Here is a 16328-nt window from a genome sequence, read left to right as displayed (position 1 = left end):
TCTCCCTCATCGACGTAAATATCCCTGAAAAACCTGACAAGCAGCAAAATCCCACCCCAACACAGTAGAAATCCCTAGATGTAAGAAAGCCTTTTACTCTAATAGTTTCTTCCCTAGGACTGCTAGACTTTGGAATTCCCTTCCTGATTCCTGCCACCCTGACTGTACTGACATGCAGAAGTTCAAGTGTAATGTAAACAGACATCTTACTGCTCAACTCCCTGCATAGTACTCCTACAAATTATGTCCCAGATAATAGCCCCCTACATCAAAGTGGCACTGTGCCTTATTTGGGGTGAAAATGCAATAATAAAAAAAAATATTTGAAAATTTTAGAAAGAAAAAGGATAGACATGTTAAAGGATTCAAAGCTTGCAACAAAAGGAAACACCGGATGTGTCTCTATGGGTGTAAAGCAGTGTTTCGCCAGCTTGTGGCACACTATTGAGTGTTTTAAATTTCTGCAGAACCCCTATCACAAAAAAACGAATATTTAACCATGCTTACCAATGTTTATTGTTATGGAAAATTCAAAATATCTAACAATTTGAACAAAAGATTTATTATATACTAGTCTAGGTGTAAAATACGCTTAAATATGACATTTCAATTTGACCAGATTTTGTGTACATTATTACAAAGTCGTGATTTCAAAAATTAAAAAAAAAAGTATTTAGGTGCAATCAGCTAGAATCGAAACCGAAACTGTAGCATTTAAAGCTGGTGGCATTACCACTGTAACAACATGACACGCATATAAACCAATTAAAAATAAACTAAGATGAATGTACAAAATGTTTAACGATTTTTTTTCAATTTTTACTCATTTTTGACCCCCTTAAAAACAATTTTAACAGTTTTAAGAATGGCCCGTAAAAAATCCAATCATTTGAGGTCCCTAGCGCCGCTCTGCAACTTTCAGTTTTCGAGGAGATAGTTTGAAAATATGGAGACAGATAGACCGACAGACATATAGCCGTTTATAAATTAGATTTTATTTCTTTTTTTTTATATTCATACATTAATATTATATAAATGTGTCAGTTGGTATTTATTAATACAAACAACTCTGTTTATAACAATATAAAAGCTGTTTTTCCACCTATAACAATTTGTAACGTCAACCTATAACAATTTGTAACGTCAACCTATAACAATTTGTAACGTCAACCTATAACAATTTGTAACGTCAACCTATAACAATTTGTAACGTCAACCTATAACAATTTGTAACGTCAACCTATAACAATTTGTAACGTCAACCTGTAACAATTTGTAACTTCAACCTGTAACAATTTGTAACTTCAACCTATAACCTGTTCATGGCACACCAGTAATTATTTCCCGATGTGCCGTGGCACAGTAGTTGAGAACCACTGGTTTAAAGATTATAAATTTATTTTGATTAATTTCAATTTTATCCAATCGGTGCAGAGTAAACCCTTGGGTCTCATCCTCAAAATGGGATATTATAAAATCTAAAACAAAATTGGAATAATAAAAAAAGATGAATTTTGTGTGCTGGTTAGGTATAAAACAAGACCTGGTTCCCCATTTATTCCCGGACAATACCAGATTTTCTTCGTATTGTAGATTATGTGTTTGAGAAAAAGTGTTGGAAGTAATCTGGGTAGAATAGGGTGTACTACCACTGCTACTTGCTCGCTAACTACATACTTTCAAATGAATAAAAAGAAAAGAAATAGAATACCCCCCCACACACAAATAAATTGGGTGCAGCTATGAAAGAGGAAAAGTTAGTGGAAACTAATACAGCATTCGTTTGGTAATGGAACGAAGAGGTTCTGAATTAAATATTATTGGAGGTCACAAAAGAGGCTAAATGCTGTGGAAGCTAGTCACTATTATTCACAATCTCAAATTGTGATTTTCCTTAAAGGAAAAGTTAGAAATAATAGTCCTTTATTTTGCACAAGGACGGGATACCTGGCGCTGCCCGGAGTGCATGTTGGTGGATAGGTAAGCGCAAGAATAACAAAATAGAAGAGTTAAAAAAAAATGTGTATATCATCTTTTTTTTTTTTTTTTTTAATTATCTTCCTCTCTTTCCTCTCTCTTTCTCTCCTCCTCTTAAGTTTCTCTCTCCTATCTCATCCCCTCTCCCTTTCTCTTTCTTTCTCTTTATCTTTCTCTATCTCTCTCTCCTTTTTCTCTTTCTCCAACTCTCTCCATTTTTTTCTATGTCTCTCTCTCTCCCTATCTCTCTCCCTCTCTCCTCATATATCTGTTGGTCGTCAGTCACATAAATGAAATAGTTCACAATACGAACATAGTTTTACTGTAAAACACATACAAATTCTTTACTCGTCACACTCTGCTACAGCTAATTAGTGGAATCTGAACCTCTATGGAAACGGATCTTTCTAGTTGATGCCATTTGCTATTATCATTATTCATTCGTGCTTTACACAATTCGTTGTGGCTTATTGCATTATCTGTTACTCTTTTCATTACGCTATTGAAACACCAAGTTCCATTGGTGTTAGGTTATATAAGCCATTTATAAAGTTAGATGGGTAATTTTTTACCTTCAATATATTGTTGACAGAAACAGCCAAGTTTTTATTTGACATATACGAGGGGTGTGCAATAAGTAATGCCCCTGACCCACTTTCAGTTGTCTGATCTAGCTGACATTTTGCATATCTCTACGGGTTATGTGGCAAATTACAGCTCTGAACTAATTGTGGTTTCTGTTTTACAGGTGTTTGAACTGAGTCAGGTGTGAAATGGAGCCTGTTGAAGGTCGCTATGGGAAGTGGGTCAGGGGCATTACTTATTGCATGCCCTCGTAGGTAGTTGGCTCAATGTAAAAATATTCAGGAAAAATTTTAAAAATGAAAATGTGTGAAAATAGTCTGTTCGTTTTTCTTTTTGTTCCAAAAATCATTAAAATTGGTTGGTTTAGAACCAATTCATTAAAATGCAAATGGCCCATGTAACTCTAAAAAATCAGCAATATGCCCTCCACCCCACCCCACCCCACCTGCTCGAAAACTTTGGAAATCCTTGCTTTAGAGCATTTTGGATGACTAACAGTAGATGACATAGTTGTACCAGACCTGAATGTGGAACACACTATTGCCAATGTAATTTCTCATGGAAGCTTTTACAGTGAGATCGGTAATCTTTTTGATCCGATTGGTTGCAGACAAGATAGCATTATTTGACGTGAACCAAATCTCGCAACCGTACAAAAGTACAGGCTTAATATGATGAGATCCCTGCATTTTGCACTTAAAAAAACAAATATACTCTATTAAAAAATTGTTCTCCAAAATCACTGGATTCGGCGTTAAATAACCTGAAAATGTGCCGTAAAACAAAAATAACCAACCAACCCTACATTTTGCAGAATTGTAGCCAGCTGTCTGAATATTCTCCATGTTGTGAATATACTTTAGAGCAGAGGTTTCCAAACTATGGCCCACAGATCAGATCTAGCCCATCAGTCTTTAATTTGGCCTGTGGAACTCTTATGAAAAATGTAAAAATATTTAGGAAAAATTTAAAAAAATAGAACTGTGTGTAAATGGAGTTTTTCTTTTTGCTCAGAAAAAAATCATTAAAATTGGTTTTGTAGAACAAGTTTTACTAAAAATCGAAGCTAATGAGCAAAAAACAGTATAAAAATATGTCCAGGTCATTTTTTTTAAATTATTATTTTGACCAGCATAACTGTAAAGGATCTGTTTGAAAACTTTAGAGACCCCTGATCTATATCATAGAAAGGAAGTCTATCTCTGCCCTTCTTTCCTTCTCATGCATTCTCTCTTGAGATGCACAGAGATTCAAAGAGTTTGGCTATTGGAGATATTCACGTTAAAATAGATTCTATAAAAAAATCGTTTTTTTTTTAATTTCTTGTTTGTAAATACACCCTTACAACAGCTGTTAAGAAATATAAAAAACACCCGGACACCAGCAGGCATGTGTGTGAACACTGTCGTGATGTCATAACCATTAGTCACGTTTCTTGTTTCCTTGAATGCCTTCTAATTTTTATATCTCAATTTCCATGTCTGCCTGTTGATGGAATGGAATTTTTTGTAATTCATTCATTAGTATTTTGTGTCATATTCTTAGCTTTCATACATTGTTAATCAATCCATTAAACATCGACAATAATACGTTTTGTATTGTCTTTCTTCATTAGAAATAAGTTCGAGAAAACGGTGTCAGAAACTGAATAATATTATTATTAAAAAACTATGGAGTACTATTTTTGTATTTGGTCTGGTGAATCTGTGTCCAACATGAGGTTTCTTAGTAAGTTGTAAAACCGTATTTGTAATCCGATTAGGCCCACTCTTCTTCTGTGCACTCGCTCACAAATGTAGTGTTGCCAGTCTCAGTCTTTTTTTCATAAATCCTATTACTGCATGTGTTCTTCATCTATTTCCTGGTCCTTTATTCCAGCTTATTTGACTCGTTGGTCTAGTAGTCTTCATCAATTTGCTGTTTTGATACCTCATTGTAATACAGCGTTCTATTTTTTCCAAGAACTTGTAGAACTCTCTTTCTACTGACCATTTTCCTTTTACATATAGTCTTGGTCTTTTCAACAGACATCTCTTGATTTCGCAATAATCATCTTCCATCCTTGTTAGCTTCTTACATCAAATGGTGTCATGTCCTGTCTCGAGTGATTTTCATAAAAAAAAAAGCAATTCATTTTGCTCATCTATAATATAAATCTCACCTGTCTGTTTAAATGTATGAATGTATGTATGTTTGTATGTCTGCCTAAAATTTTTGACAGAGGCGACTGAGATCGGTATTGTTTTAAAGCTCAACCTTTCGGATGACAAATATCGAAAAATTTGGCTAAAAAACCTAATTCCTTCTCTCTCAACTGGGCACTTTTCTACAAGGAGGGATCGTTTTTTTTTTTGCCAATATTTTCGAAAGTCATCCCCTCTTTTCAATTGACTAGCCTTAATTTAAACCTTTGCCACTTCTAGTTTGGTGAAGGATGCAACAGCAAAGACGTCACGTTTTTTTTGGGTTTTTTTTTTCACATTCTTTCCTCCTTCGCGGTATGGGTTCGAGCTTGCCTGCCTACTAACCCCCCCCCCCCTTTTTTTTTTCTTTTTGCTCAACACACACCTCTGAACAACGCCAGGCACCCAGGCTAATAAATGATCCAACATCCGGGCTTCCCTCCCTTTCAATCTTTAGACAATTATGTACACCTTGTGAGAGTGTCTGTATAGAAAGTTTTTAATTAATTGAGGGTTGCACAACTTGAAACAACATTGCTTGAATCGAGTGTCAAGAAGAAATTTGGGGAAAAAATGCGATGAAACACTTGTGTTACTTTGGACTTTCTCTCAGACTAGTTGCACAACCAAGGATTGAGAGTCTAGTCTACATTACTCCATAGCTGAAGTTTTGAAAATTTCTCCATTCTAGTTATCATTTTTAATCCTTTCATAATATTCCTCATCATTCAATTGACACTCTATCCATTGCATTAACTCATCCTCAGAAGGCTCTTGGCCTTGATAAGTGGTGACTTCTTAGTAATATATTAGTTCAGAAAATCAAGTTTGCAAAATGAAGAATTTTGTGAAAATAAAAAGGATATATGAATATCAACACTAATATTTATAGGATAATCCTAACCAGATAAAAATGCTCAATATTTGAGATAGAGCATCAGTATATGAAGAAAGTTAAAATTTTTTACATTAGAATTTACAACATTTATTATTCGCAACAAATTAAAAATGATTGTTTCTTTATTCCACAGAGTTTCAAAGAATGGTTCTTTTGAATAATAAATGTAACTTCTAATTTACAAAGTTTTAACTTCCTCCATATATATATATATATATATGTATATATATATATATATATATATATATATATTCAGAATGTGTGAGAGAATATAAAATTATTTCCTCTGCCAGACAACATTGCCAACAGCAAGAGCCACGAAAGCCAACAAACCGGAAGTCCAAGACTCGAGTTTCGCCCTCATTTGGGCTCATCAGTTAGACACATCCGAACTCAGGATTCGAAACCTGAGCCTCTTGCATGTGAGGCAAATACTTTACCAACCGAGCAAATGCGCCGCACACAAGAAAGTCTTATTAACTATCATAGATCAAGCAAGAGGCTTGGGTTTCGAATCCTGACTTTGGATGTGTCTAACTGTTGAGCCCAAATGAGGGCGAAACTCGAGTCTTGGACTTCCGGTTTGTTGGCTTTCATGGCTCTTGCTGACTGCAATGTTGTCTGGCAGTAGAAATAATTATATATATTTTTTTTTATATTTTATTACTGTTTTATCTGCTTAGTTACGCATGCTTCTGTTACTGAATCATATCAAAGATCCAGCAACTTCGTCAGACTTTAACAGAAGTGGTTCTGACGAAGTTGCTGGATCGTTGATACGATTCGGTAACAGAAACGTGTGACTAAGCAGATAAAACGGTAATAAAATAAAACAAAATATATATTTGCTCTGCAATAGTATTGAGCACTTTCTTCAGGTTTTTACTAATTACCATTTTTGCAATATATATATATATATATCCCCAAAACCTCTGACCTTGATGGAGGGGAGACTAAAACTTACTGCTCTGGTTTAAAGTGACCTGAAATAACAGTAAGGGAAAACTTGATTCCAAATATTTCTCATATGTTATATCTCCCTCTTTTGGAAATAGGGTACGATTATGAATATTTCCAGTATCAAATAATCCTTATACACTGTGAAATTTACTTTATGTATGAAAACCAAAGAGAAGAGAACATAAGAGAAATATTTGCAATCAAGTCTCCCCTTGCTGTTATTTCAGATCATTTAAAATCATAGCAGCAAGTTTTAGTCTCCCTCCATCAAGGCTAGAGGTTTTGGGGAAATATCAGATATTTTGTAATTCATATGCAAAACTAGGAAAACAAATGACAATGATTGAAACATTTTATGACTGTAAAAAAAGTGCCAAAAATAGGCTCTGGATGACGGCTGATCCCCTTAATGTGCGACCTTAAGGGCAAATGTCACATAGCTCACTACACAATTAAGATCATTACCTTTCTAACGATCCTTCATTTGTTAAATTTTGATCAATAGTCGCTAAGATTTGGAACTTATAAAATTGCCAAAAAAAGGTGGTATCTCTCTCTCTCTCATATATATATATAATGTGATTGTCACTTCTTGACAGAAGACCATCTTTCCCTTGCTTTATTGTTAATTACTCATTCATTTTCATGTTTTTTTAAATATATATATATATATTTTTAAATTATATACACATATATATATATATATACATATGGAGATGTGATCAAAATGCATCAATTCCTATTTTCTGTGGGAACGCAGGTGGCTCTTCAGACCATCCCTGCTCTTACACATTCTGTTGCAAAGGTCACACTTAGGCTGAGATTGAGGGATGCCAACTGGTGCTGCTCTACTGTGGACGCTCATATGACGCTTCAGGCCTCCACTCGATTTACAGACCACAGAGCAAACAGAACATCTGTGCCCTGCAATGTTTTCCCCATCAAAGAAAGATTGATCTCCATGTGAACGCTTGTGGCTAGCTAGGCCAGCTCCGGATAAAGTCATTTTACTGCATAAATCACAGGTGTGGTTCTGCTTGAAATCCTCTGACAGACCTGATATATCTGACAGATTTTTCTTGGCACTCCTTGGTCTATCATGACTGTGATAGTTTTGAGAAGAAAAAATATGAGCATGCAAAAATGAAGCATGATATCACCATATATATATATATATATATATATATATATATATATATATATATATATATATATATATATTAGTGTTGTGCCGATGAATCGGAATCGGGAATCGGTTAAATCGGTAATTTTCGGGGAATCGGCATCGGAATCGGAAAAATTTGTGTATAATTTCCGATTCCAAAATCGATTCTTTGAATATTTTTCAAAAGTTAATTTTCAATTTCTTGTACCGATTATAAATATTTATTTCTTTTAAACTATTAGTAAAACTAAACTCTATAGATCTACGTACTCGTTATAGAATGAAGTTCTCATAACAAAATCACGTAATTTCATTAAATAGTTTTTGTTTTACGCTCCCTTGACTAATTATCGCAGTTTTTTTTAGGAAGATTCCGAATTTCCCAAATCGTTTTTACGGCATAAAATAAAAAACAATTTGATGAAATTACGTGATTTTTTTATGAGAACTTCATTCCATAACGAGTACGTAGAATATATATATTTTTTTATTTTTCGTTTTTTAACATAGTGTAAACTGCACAAGCACCCTTTTTTAATACGTGAAGACAGTTTAGAGCTTCATCCTAGATCTAAAAATAATTTGGTTTTTAGTGGGTTTACAAATATCGTCCAAAAGTAGAATTTCAATGAGGGGGGACTTTTAAATGTAAATATAATTTCTTTTTCAATCTGAAAAATTTCTAAATGGTTTCTCTTTATCTATTTTATCCAGACTTTGATAAATTCATTGTGAGATATTCATGTATATTTTTAACTTTTCCGAAACTCGAGAAAAATGCGACGGTGTCAGACAATGTGGCTCCAGGAAAATAAAATAAAACTCTATTCGTTTGAAATCTTTTCATATTAAACTCCTTGAGAAATTTGGCAAGTGGGTGTGAAAAAGTATTGTTGTCGAAACCAACGGCATCGAAGGTGTTAATTAACCCATAATACTTTCAACTCAACTCAATATATATATATATATATATATATATATATATATATATATATATATATATATATATATTTCTTTAATTTTAGACAATTCTTTCGCTACTTTGAAAATAAACTGCATTCTTCTAAAGGTTACCTAGCGAATTTTCGCAAAGTTTCAATTTTTGTTTTGTTTATTTTACGCATATAAAATAAGTTTAGATCTTCTTTAGTTTTACTAATAGTTTAAAAGAAAGAAATATTTATAATCGGTACAAACAATTGAAAATGAACTTTTTAAAAATATTAAAAGAATCGATTTGGGAATCGGAAATTAGGCACAAATTTTTCCGATTCCAATACCGATTCCGATACCCCCAAAATTACCGATTTATCCGATTCCCGATTCCGATTAATCGACACAACACTAATATAAAACGATTAGGAATTTAAAATAGACGGTCAGTTTCACAAATAAATATAACGTAACATGAGCTGTAGTGTATTACCAATTTTAAATTATGTGCGCTTATTGGGGATAGGGTGTCTACTTTTTAAGCGATTACACATGGTTTTACAACGTTGCAAACCGAACTTAATTTAGTGGGAAACACTTTAGTTAATATCCATAAAGAATTAGGATGGCCAGAAATGATGATCATTTTACATTAAATTTATATTCGAAACTGATCTTACACTCTAAATTCTAAATGATCGCTTTTCTTTCCGCCAATTAAAAAAATGTTCTAACATGTAATCTATAAAAGTAATATTTCATTTTGGAATAGGGATTTAGCTGCGAGAGAAAGCACAGAAAGCTCACGCAATCTCACGTTAAAAATGGTTTTCATAATAGTAATATTATTATTTAGAAATTCGTTCGTAACAATGAGATGTGGCTTTGCTAAGTGGCGTTGTTAAATATATTGTTCTTACATCGTTTTCTTATTTTGCCTACCAATCTTCGAATATTTTCCACTATTCATGTAAGTAGCATGTTATACAGTAAATACGAACTGGTACAATATAGCTTTGTTTTAAAATCAAAATAAATGTTTTGTTGTGTTACAATTTTTAATCAATTACAAGGCAAACATTTGAGATAAAATATACGCGGACATTAACCAGGGGTTTATGTAATAATTTGAAAATTTACGAAAAAACAAACAAAAAAAATCTCTAATTAAATATGTATAAATTTTACAAGAATCGGAATCGGAATCGGGAATCGGATCGGAATCGGAAATTTTGAACGGAATCGGAATCGGAATCGGGAAAAATTTTGGCATCGTCCCATCACTAATATATATATACTGATAGTCAAATTGAATATTGAAATTCTCGTATCTTTGGTTCTATGGGATGAAACTACATGGAAATTTGCATGCTTTTTGAATATTATAATACTATTCTATGATTAAAATATTTTGACAATTGGTAAAAATGAACCTATATTTTCAAACCAATAAAATATGGTCAAAATTTGCCTACATTTTATATATGGTGTCCTGCAGGCCAGCTTCAGTTTTGTTGCTTCAGTTGTCTCCCCTGTGGCTTTTCCAGGCCACTAATATATATATATATATATATATATATATATATATATATATATATATAAAAGAAATTACAAACAAATACTATGTTTGTATTAGAGAACCTATCAAGATAATAGAAATCTCAATATACTAGATGGAGCAATTTAAAAAAAAAAAAAACGAAAGAAAAATTAGTGATGAAAATAAAAGTTGAATGAATTACAATATTTATTAATTCATCAAATATTCAAACGGTGAAGCATAATTCTTTGTTTGAATTTTTGATGAATAATTAAATGTTGTAAGTCATTCAATTTTTATTTTCATCATCAATTTTTCTTGTCATATATGATAGTGATGATAGGATTGCAAGTTTTGCCAATACGATTACTGATTCCAATTCTTTTTTGATCTCTAAATATTAAGGTATAAAGTTGTGATATTCTATTTTTATTCAGATTACCGTAAAAAGCCATGTAATATATTCAAACATAAAAATACATTTATTTGAGGTGAGAATTTCAATATTCTATAGATTTTAGTTTTGCTGGTAGTTTAAAATCTATAAATATTTGTCATTTTATCATGAGTGCTGTAATGAAAAAATTTAAATTAAAAAAAAATAAAATAAATAAATCGTTTTTGGTATCGGAAAATAGGCACAGATTTTTCTGACACCGACTTCGATATCCCAAAAAAGTTTCAATTTTTCTGATTCCGATCCTGCTTAATCATCTCACTAATATATGGGCTCATACCTTTTCCAATAGTATTAGTGAAAATGATATGACAGAAATTTAACACGGTACATTGAACCTACCATCTGTATCTGCAGGTAATACACCAGATTATTTCCATACAGCAGGCGGTCCTGGATATGACCTAAAACTATATCCGATGATGAGGCCTCACCTTGCGGGCCTTGGGGAGTGTGGAGCCACCCTTTAATTGCCATTGCTCCCAGTTTCACTCTGACCCGGAGTGGTAGTACCTGTTAGGGTCCCAACTATGGGTTAAATAGAATCCGACTTAAAAAAACAAATATACTCCATTAAAAATCGTTCCTCAAAATAACTAGATTCGGCATTAAATAACCTGAAAAAGGTTGATATGCCGTAAAACAAAAACAACCAACCATACAGCAGGACTGGAGTCTTTTACTCTTGCTAAAAAGAAAAGAAACAATGATGAAAAATGTTTCAAACAGAAATAATATTAAACTCTTCGTGTAATTAAGTAAATTTAATTGCTTCCTCACAAGGGTAGTTAGACACAAGGTCAATTTTAGTGTGTGTGTGGGGGAGGGGATCTAGTTCTCCACAAAAGACACTCTGGATTGGAACAAGAATAAAAATTGCTTTGATCTAGAAGGATTGCTTCTTCATTGACAAAAAAAGATGAAGTGTAATACAAGAACAGAAACTACACTTTGTTTCTAGCCAGAAAGCCAAGGAATAAAGTTAATCATTCTTGGACATTTTTAATAAAAATCACTTTAAAAGAAATTTTTAATATAAAGTCGGTTATGTAATATACCTTTATATATTCCTATTTAGAAGCTTTACAAAACCGACCATTATGCAAAGTGGACAAAAGAAGGAGTGGGTATTAGACATTAATAAATATTCCTCAAATTTTAGTTTCTTTGATATATGTTAAAACGTTTTTATGGGGCATACATAATATGGGTACAACCTCCGATTTGAAAATTCGAATAAGAATTATCTGTAGTTATTGGGCACCAATTAAGCAAGATTACATGAATTTCAATTTATTAAAACCCCGTAAGCTTAAGCCTTAAATTGTAGACATTTTCTAGAATCAAAATCATATAATGAATTGAATTGGTTCAAAATTAGAATAAGGATTTTAGAAATAAGGTTATATGTTGATTTTTGATTTTCATAAAAGGATTAAAGTGGTGCAAAACTGTTTTTTGTTGTTTTTGTTTTTTTAGGGGGTCATTTTACTCACCTTGGACAAGTATTTTACTTCTTTATATTAAAAAAATAATGTCAGTCTTCAAAGCTTTAGAAAGAAAATCACTTTACTTAAAACGTCCTAATTTAAACCCACCCACTCACCCTCTTGCAAACAATCATTTAAATTCACCCTTGGGATTTGACAACACATGGGAAACCAACTATGAATAACATATATTTTTTGTATCGAAATGTTTATTAATGGTCAGTAAAAAAAAAAAACTATACGTTAGCAGTTAATATTTAATCTTTAATGCAGTCCTTCTTTATAAACCGTTTTTAATGATTCGTTCATTAGATTCCTTCTAAAAGGGAACTTTGTATTTTGATTATTCAGACTACTATCACTATGGTGATTATTTTTGCCAATGTAACCTCTGACCTTCTTCAGGTGCATCTTTCCGAATAATCCAAATTATCAATCCTTATCTCAAAAATTCTGAAACATTAAAAAGGAAACTAATTCATTTTAGACATTTTTTTTTTTAACTTTTAATCCAGTTTCTAAAGACATGGTAATCTGTTGATGTGAGGATTAGAGAGTATGGTATATAATTTATAATCTTCCAGGCATATTATTCTTGGAAATCTTTAGTATGTTTGTTTTTAGTATGTTTTTAATATGCTCAATTCAGAAAGTTACACTCTATAAGACAATGAGAATCCATAATGTACTTTTTGAATTTAGAGATGGAAAAATAGCTCACTCTTATCAAATTTACTATCTATGCAAAAGTTGGTTAAAATTCTTCTAACAAATTGAAAACATAAGCTTTCTATGATGGCCTCAAATTTGGAAGGAACTCTTGTTCAGTCAACACCGGAACAACTGTAACGCATCTTCCACAAGCACTCTCTAAGCTTCTTAAATCTCTTTCTCGTCTGCTTACATCCACTGTATTTTTTCTGTCTGCTCCATTATCGTAGTATCCTGTGTCCATGCATGTAAATCACTAACGTCTACAAAAAAGAAGAAAAAAAGACTAAGCATGCGTTTTCTTTTGTTTCTTTTCTTGTAAATGGTTGCTTGACAAGTAAAAATATTATAGACACTTTGAACTTGATAAGGCCTCGTCTTTATCTTTAAATTTTAACTGCTGTTAAGTAAAGAATCTCTAGCTAAGGCAGGAGTAGTGATCATCATTATCATGTAACGATGGCTGGTCAAACGAAAATGAACGTTCAAACCACACCAGTTGGACACCATTACATGAATGCCATGAGAAATGCTCAGATGTTGGGGTTGTTGTCTCGATTAACATGAAGAAATAGATAATGTGATATTAATACTAGATATTCGATGATTTGATATTAATATTAGATAATTTGATATTATTACTAGATACAGGGCTCTATGGACAAATTTATATTTAGTTGACCTTTGACAACTAAATATTTCGTTTACTAGCCAAACCCACATGATTTTTAGAATATGACATCTTTGTTCTGTGACGAGTATATACATCATAAAGAATTTTCTGTATATTTTTAAATAAGTGTAATTCTAAATAGACAAAAAAAATTATGTTTCTATTGATTTCTTCAGATGTGTTTTTAAACATTCTTCGTTAAAAAAAAAGAAGAGTATATTGTTCTATTAAACTTTTATTGTTCATTATTTCTAGGCGCCACTTGGAAAAATCACTCGCAAATGCAACTGTTTCACTTGCAGTGTAGAACCCTGAGATATTAGATAATTTTATATTATTACTAGATAATTTAGTATTAATACTAGATATTAGATAATTTTATATTATTTCTAGATAATTTAGTATTAATACTAGATATTAGATAATTTGGCTATGGTTCACCGGAGAACTTGTTAAACTTATTAATAACAACAGATAATTTAATCAGGAATACTTGATATTTTTCTATACGTTTAAACATTATCATATTCAGCTTAACATCCGTCTTGCATGCTGACATTTGTTTAACAGCTTTGACTGCTTCATGCATCACAGGATACAGTAGTTTTAAAATCCAAGTGAAATTAATCTTCAACAAGACTATTTTTCCATCTGCTTCATTGTCGTCGTATCATATAGTAATAACCGTAGAGTTATAAGAAATAACTGAAAAGTTGAATCAAACACAAAATATAATTGCATCAAATCTAAATGGCATTGTTGAACAATCCCGACAGAAATGATAAAAAATGTAAAATATAAAGAAAAAAGTATTTTGTGGGAAATTGCTATGAACTGAGTTGTGAATGCACATAACTGTAGATTGATTTCATCCATGTCAGATGTTGGGCAGAAATCCAAACGTACCATTTAATATTATCGCTAAACTACTTAGCCAAAAAATTAGCACAAGAAACATGAAAAGCATATCTGGTGTCAGAATCACAGGAAAGAATTCCAAGAGCACTTATAAAATAAATAAGAACGAAGAGAGAAGGTCTTGGGATGTGTTCTAGTGAAGAGATGAAAAGATCAGGTTGAGTTATAGAAGATGACACAGTTGTGACTGAAAGATATGGAGGAAATTAATTTCTTGTATACAAAAAGTGAACTTTAGAATCTCTAAAGGCATGGAATTAAACGGGATATTAAAGCTGGTACAAATGATGGACTAAGTGATGAAGATAGAAATAAACCTAAAAGAATTTTTTGATTCTTCAAATATGGAAACTACAGATGCTGTAGATGAAGTTAATGAGACAGGATGAAGATTTCGGAGCTTCTGCCAATGTGAAGAATGATAAATCAAGATTGGATAAAAGGGATGAACCCAAAGTTTTTGAAATTGAGAAAAATTAAATAATTCAGTGCAAGAAAGAAATGGTACAATATTAAATATAATAAAAGGAAAAGCATGTCCATTTAGCCATAAATTTATCAACCTATTGGTTGACTTGAACCAACTGATCCTTTGTTGGAATTCATAGTCAGACTCCATTCCAAGACATACACTTTCCCAGACATTACATCCTTCTACAGGTGTGGGGGTTAATTTATTGCTGATCGCCTGAGGCGCCTATATAGGGGAATGATGACAGTTTCGTTCATGGCTATTTTTTTGTACCCCCACCAGAGTGCACCTGGCTTGTTTTCCCCACCTTGCGGCCTTGTGCCATATATAGAAAGAATTTGAAGATGGAGCAACCTAAGTTATACATTTCAATACATTTAGATCTTTTAAACACAAAAGGAGATGCACTAAGAAAATGAAGAGGACTGTTTATTTAGAGGATAAAGACTGTGTAATGGCTATTACCTTGGTCGTGTTCAGCTGGCTTTCTCTAGAGCAAGTGCAGCATTTCTGACCATTGCAACTCACTTTCACCTATCCTGATCTAGGTCATATGACATGGTTAGCCAATCCAAATATCATAGTTGAAGACTAACTACTTGTGTCTGATAGTCCTGCTAGGTGACTTGATTGATGTGACCAAGATCTGCAGCTCCACCAAGCTACAGAAGGGGATGATTTCTCTTATGTGTACTGAGCTGCATGCCTGAACCGTCTTAGATGGCATTGGAGAATTAGAGAAGGACAGATGGCTAGTCTCAGATTCAATTGCCAATGAAGATTTTTTTTTTTTTGTTAATGGCAATCGCTTCCAAACAAGGCATGAAGCCACAATGTAAGGAGCTAAAAAATATTACTTAAAGTCAAAGACAAGTATGGGATGGATAGGTTCTGACTCAGAAAACAGCAAGTCTTCCCTCTTTGTCAGAAACATTGCTCATGGAATATGAGGACTAAAGGACAAAATAAAGGAAGCATAAAAAAGAGTTGATACATAATCCAAATGGTGGCAGCATAGAATAAAGCAAAGGCAGTCATTGTCAAAGATCTTACGCCTATGTTGATCAACCACTTTCATTGGCCATGTATCACAATGATAGAGAAAGATCGCTTTGTGTTCACTAACACACATTTTCAGCAGCTTCAACGACAACAGGATGCTGAACATAGTTTTGGAATTTTTTAAGTGAGGCTCCATAATTTGTGTTATTTGGACAAGTGTTCTCATTTGGGATTCTCACAACGTTTTGGCTAATGTAACCTCCAACTTAGTGCAGGTATGTTTTGTCAAATTTTGGAATCTGTATGGAATCTCAGATAGAACTCTTTATTTAATCCATGGCGAGAGTTTGTTCTCATCCAATTA

General features: G+C 32.7%; 1 protein-coding gene across 10 annotated transcripts in view; it reads left to right on the top strand.

Moving 5' to 3' along the window:
- Window positions 1-16328, top strand: part of LOC145293910 (uncharacterized) — a 192060-nt gene that overhangs the window by 71724 nt on the left and 104008 nt on the right. For 2 of the 10 annotated variants that reach the window (XM_080140723.1, XM_080140718.1), the window contains exon 1: window positions 1844-1980. The exons of the other annotated variants lie outside the window; for them this stretch is intronic. The gene's annotated coding sequence lies outside the window, so the exon portion shown is untranslated. Of the gene's footprint in view, window positions 1-1843; window positions 1981-16328 lie in introns of those variants that run through there. 10 annotated transcript variants of the gene reach the window in all.

The sequence above is a fragment of the Euprymna scolopes genome, chromosome 15, assembly GCF_053919585.1.
Source record: "Euprymna scolopes isolate OS-2025 chromosome 15, ASM5391958v1, whole genome shotgun sequence".
NCBI lineage: Eukaryota > Metazoa > Mollusca > Cephalopoda > Sepiida > Sepiolidae > Euprymna > Euprymna scolopes.
Note: the sequence above shows the minus strand (reverse complement) of the source record. Positions and strands in the feature narration are given on the sequence as shown.